General features: G+C 37.2%; 1 long non-coding RNA gene across 1 annotated transcript in view; it reads left to right on the plus strand.

Annotated features, from left to right (window-relative positions):
• Nucleotides 1-5,662, plus strand: part of LOC113944315 — a 14,417-nt gene continuing 8,755 nt past the window's right edge. The window contains exons 1-3 of the long non-coding RNA XR_003526640.1: nt 1-11; nt 793-863; nt 951-1,106. This is a non-coding gene — a long non-coding RNA (uncharacterized LOC113944315). The remainder of the gene's footprint in view (nt 12-792; nt 864-950; nt 1,107-5,662) is intronic.

The raw sequence follows: 5,662 nt of genomic DNA on the forward strand, positions 1-5,662 counted from the left end.
GTATTTCTTTAGTAAGTCAGTGTTTCTTCTTTTACTAAGCTAATTATATGTGATTGAGCTAGGCATGGCTATATTAAATATCACAAGATGAAATTTACTTCAAATACTGTATGGACACAAATATGAAATCCAAAAATCACAAGGGTAGATTTTCAGTAAGAGTTTTGCTTGCCTTTTTGCTAGTGAATGCCCTCTGTAGTCCCTCTCAATGGTGATAACTGGTTACATTCATTTATACGTGTCAAAAGCAAAAACATGAGGAGCCTTTTTAGTCAGCTGTACAAAAGCACCTGCTGCTGGTCTTGATTTGATAATTGAGGGGAAAAAAACAAACCAAATCAAACCAACCAGATTACTAGATCTGCATAGGAAGCCAAAGAAGTTTTCTTGAACAAAGAAAGTTCATTGTAACAAAATGATGGGACATCATACTAGCAACAGAGGTCTAGAATGTGCATGAACCTGTATGAGGTCACCATGGTCAGCAGCTACATGCTGATTTATATTGCCTCAAGACCTAGTTCCTTGCTGATAGTGAAAAAATATCTCATTTCGACACCTCTTTTCTCTAACCAAACCAGAGGCATAACTGTGACCACTTGAATAACATATCACCCAACAAATCTTCATATTCCCATCTTATTCCCCTCACTCATCAGACACTTAGCCTGCTAAGCCTGTCTCATTCCCTCATCCCCAACTCATACAGTCCAGCACCTCATGGGATCCTGCAGCCCTGCACTGTCTTGCTTCAATCTTTACTTGATCTGTTCCTTATGCTTCTCCCTGTAGGACTCCTGCAGCAGCATTGCCACAGCTCAGGGAAAGGATGTGGCTTCATCATGAGGATTGCAACACAAAATGTTTGTCTCTTTTTTGTTGACCCCTCCTGAACCTCCTATCTCAGGTAAAAGGAGTTAAGTTTAATTGTTTTTCTGTGATTTCAATAGGTAAATTCAACTAGCGCTAGGCTTATGGATTTGGGCTGGCATATTTGCTACAGCAGAACTCACCAATATCTCTGATGTTACAAGAATATAACAAAAACACTGAGAACTGAGGTGGAGGTGGAGCAGCATTTATCTCTAAAAAAAAAAGTTTTCAAGGTAGTGAGTTGCTCTGTTCCAAATAACCTGTGCTCTTTGGGTGAAACCAATATAATAATATTCTCGTATGACTTCAAAGCCTTCCTGATTTTGGGACCCCAAAGCAGCACAGGCATTTTTTATGTCAAATACCCACTAAAGCAACTGTGAAACTCAATACCACTTTGATATACAGCTGCTCTTGCCTTAGGGCTTAAGGCAGGATAGCTTTACTATAAAGGTGCCAGATCCAGAATCACAACTAACATCTTGCACTTCCACACCAGTGGTCCCTCGAGGCTTGAGGAAGAAACTGGGCTGTGAATAACAAGGTATCTGAACAGTTGGTGACTCACTAAAAGTCCATGGTCTGAGATATTGAAAGTCTGCCAACAATTTTATCATAGTTGGCAGTGAGAGGAAAGATAAGAACAAAACCACAAAGTGTTGTTGATTTTTAAAGGTCATCACACTTATAGTTCAAAGTCACTGTGGAAAGAAACTTCTGGTTTTTCACAGAGATTTCACTGAGAAAGAGATAACTAAAAAAATGTGGATTACCTGCTCTTAATATAAAATACCTATAAATTAGTGTTCTGAATACAGGTAAACCTAGTCTATCAGTGGTCCAAATTTAACTACATATTCTTCTTTGTGTTTCCAATGTTGAATTATCTTGAACTTCTAAACATTTCTCATCAAAGGAATGCCAAATTTATGGAAATATTTGCTTGTGCATTGTATTGTCTCTCATCCCAAAGGTGGTGTAAGGTGAGTTTGTGCAATGGGATTACCAGGAAGCAACCAATGAATCACATGTGCTTGTAGTTCATCATCTGTATTGAGGAAGGTGGAAGAGCTCCAGGAGTTAACAGTTGTGTCTGAAAATTGTGCTTTCTTTTTATTGTAGTCTTACTTATCTTTACCAAATTGACAAAATTGCATTCAACTGGTAAAAAAATACATTAATGCATCTAATATCCCTGTGGGTTTCATTTTACACAAAACAAACTTAACAAAAAAAAATCCTAATCAAATTATCCTCAATGTGAGTTATAGTATGTTCACAGTGCTGTAACACACAATAAAAATGGAAGATTCCAAACCACTTAAAAAAAAGTTAAAGACCATGGGAGATCTGTAGGTCCCTGAGATAGAGATGGTTAGATGGAATAATTTATCCTGCCATGTCTGACTGCATCTGTCTCATTTGTTATTTCTCTGCTTCCTACTTTATATGGCTCACAGATGTTACCCTCACTGCATTTTTGTGAACTTGTTAACAGAATACTAAGATCTTTTTCCCTTTCTATGTCCTATTCTGTTAAATGGCTCAGTCAAGAACATTTATTAATCAAGCATAATTTCTTCCTTTTCCTCTGCAAATTCAGACATTGATTATTGTGTAAGACACTGTCTCTTTGAAGTATATTGCACAATAATGGAAATATGTTCAATTGTAGGTAGACACCCCAGATGATCTATTAGATATCTCTATACTGTTCTATTCCTAGCTTGATTTTTTTTTCAGACTTAAAGTAGGATCATTAACAAAATCTTTTAAAATATGGGCAAAAATAAGAATAGATACTGAGTATAAACTGATGTAAACTGCTGTTTGTCCCATACTGAGAAATTCTTTGCCTTCTGTAGAAAGTTTTGCGATTTCTTTGTTTGGCACAGGAGAATTAAACTTAAAACTCAATCCTCCCTCACTGTCATTGCATCGTGCAGGATATCTGCTCATTGCAGTTGTGGAGCTGCTTTCTGTAGAGGTGAAAAAAAGCCATTGTTTGTCTTCATACTTCCATGCACTGAATAAATCCCTGGCACTGAGGATGAGATACAGAAAAGTAATGTGCAAACTTGCATTGTGCAGGTGAGAGTCAGTCTCTAGTACAGTCACTGGGTTTTTCTTTATATTTCTTTGAGACCTTTGTTATTTCCTTAGCTCTTCACTGCTTGCATAAATAGCATTTTATCAGCAGAATACTGATGAAGAGCCCTTATAGGGTTATCCTGACTTAATTTAGCAAAAAAAAAATAAATGGATGTATCTTTTGTTAAGGAGAAACTCAGCCTTTCCTGAAATACATTTTTCTATAAGCCTCTAATTTATGGCAAATCTAATTCAAAGTTACCAGAATATTGCATTCTTACTGGATCTCGTAGTGTGTAGACTTTTTCTCCTTTAATGTTAAAGTTTTTAGAATTACTTTTTTTTTCTTGGAAACTTGTGATGCTAAAATTCAAAATAGGGGACTGTTTAGCCAGATGGATACTGGAACAGCAGCATTGCTTATTAAAATAAGCAGCACAGACTTACTGCTTTGCTTTGCCTTTTGCTGTCTTTTTTTATCCTCACGAACTTTTAACGCCATGCTGAAGATGAAAAGCAGAACTCTTGGGAAAAGAAAAGTATTTTTCTGATTTTTGTCTTTCAAAGAAATGGGACTTTTTAGAAAAATGTGCAGTAGTTGAATGTACTGTAAAATTTCTTAGAAAACTGTATTTATGTGGCTCCCAAAGAAAACTCCTTGTCCTGCATCACTTCCTCATGACTAAGCAACAGTATGCCATAGAAAACACACGTCAAAGGATTTGGTCCTACCCTGGTTTTCTGAAGGAAAAGATTTATGCCACAGTGCTTCATATGCACGTGTCCTGCCCATCCTTAGTAACTTTGCAGCCTCCGGTGACTCAGTGACATCTGACAGAGCAGTGGAATACTCAGAGAGTTTAATTCCGGCAAAGTTCCTGAAGATCCGCATGGGAGAGACCTGTTTTGAGGGAGAGAACTTCAGACTAAAGTTGGAGAATTTGGGCAGAGAGTGGTCAGGCACTCTGATGCATGTCTCCTCCTTTTTACCTCCTCCTCTGCCTCTCTGCTCCTCAACTTGTAGATCTTCTTGTGTCTAAAGAGTGGTAATATGTATAATATGTTCATACTTCAGCCTTGACATAACACAATTGAAATCTTTGTCCACCACAAGATGCAGAGTAATTGAAACCCAAGGCTTATGGTATCTGACCAGAGACATGGAGTTTTCAGAATGTCTCAGCCAATTTAAAGTGTTTGGTTCTTCACTAAATAAACCCTTTATTTTATATGTATTAAGTCAAAAGGAAGAAAAAGAGGAAAGAGAACAAACCAAATGTTTCAGGGAAGTTCAGCTGAAAAGACTAATTTGTAGATGGTAGTAATCATATTCCTTTGAAAAATCTCTTAATGACATCAGGCAATCCAACTCCTGTAGTTTTTGCAACATCCTATGATAAAAAATTTGCCTTGCCTCATTGTTTTTTGGTTGGTTGGTTGGTTGGTTTTGTCTTGGTCTTTGTGTGTTTATGGAATTTTCCTCCTTAGTCCTCCTTAGATTTAGGATTAAAACTCAATGCTCACACTAGGGTCAGAAGTTCACTGAATTAATCTGTTGTTGCTTGGATCCCTGAAGTGGGTTCTACTTTATTGTGGAATGCTTAGGAATTACTGAAACTTCAGTGGAGACTGTTAATGAGAAGCTGGAAGTCCACTAACTAATTAATATGTTGCAATCTCTTTCACTTGGTTTTAGTTCTATACCATGGCCTGGGGGGACATATCTCTTAGGTTTCTGGCAGCAGCCTCATTATTCACAGAAATGGGCAATAACTTCTTCAAATAAAACCTTTTCATTGATCTTAAAAGAGAAATTTTAACTTTGAGCTCTTTATTTAGTTTCATAGCTATCTTTTTTTGTCATTTTTGTTATACTGGGACCCTGAGGTCTAGTCAAAAAGGTCACATCACTTTGGGCTATGCGTCATTAGGACTTGCAGGTCAAATGCACTTGGGTCAGGAACTGCGCAGCTGTGAAACTCTGAAACAACAGCAGATATTGAAGTTTAAATGGATGCCGTTTCTCCCTGGCAGTCACTTCAGAGTGAAATCACACAATGCTATTTTGGTTCTGGAGGGACAGCTTTCAGATACCTTTCACAAAAAGAACACAATTCCAATCTATAACCTACAGTCAGTAGAGGTCAGAGCCACAGACACTTTTAGATGTCCAGTTTCCACCCAGAACTTCCTCTTGAAATCAAGAAGAAAATGGACACTCAAATAAGATGTGGTGGTTAGTTTCATTGAGGTGATGGAAAGGTTCAAAATTAGTTTTTGGTGTCTGATCTACAAAAATCACCAAAACTACCAGCTGGGATTTTCTGGCCATGGGGATGGCTATGGGGATGTTATCTCTGGAGACCAGCCCCAACTCCAAGAGCTACTTTCTGTCTCACTGAAATGTAGTTTTGGGAACACAAGGATTCACTTTGTATTTTGTGAAACTATCATAATTTTTTAATAAATATAAATTAGTCACTGTAATATGAATTTGGTGGGTTTTTTTTATTTTCAGGAAAACATTCTCCAGAGAATAAAATAATTGCTGCAAATTTGTGATTACTGTATGTAACAGTTTTGAGTCATGTTATGTAACATTCAGCTGAAAGATTTTGACAACATGCAATGATAAGTATGATATAAGAAGAATAGGATAGGATAGGATAGGATAGGATAGGATAGGATAGGATAGGAT

The sequence above is a fragment of the Corapipo altera genome, unplaced genomic scaffold, assembly GCF_003945725.1.
Source record: "Corapipo altera isolate COAL_440 unplaced genomic scaffold, ASM394572v1 0, whole genome shotgun sequence".
In the NCBI taxonomy this organism is placed as follows: domain Eukaryota; kingdom Metazoa; phylum Chordata; class Aves; order Passeriformes; family Pipridae; genus Corapipo; species Corapipo altera.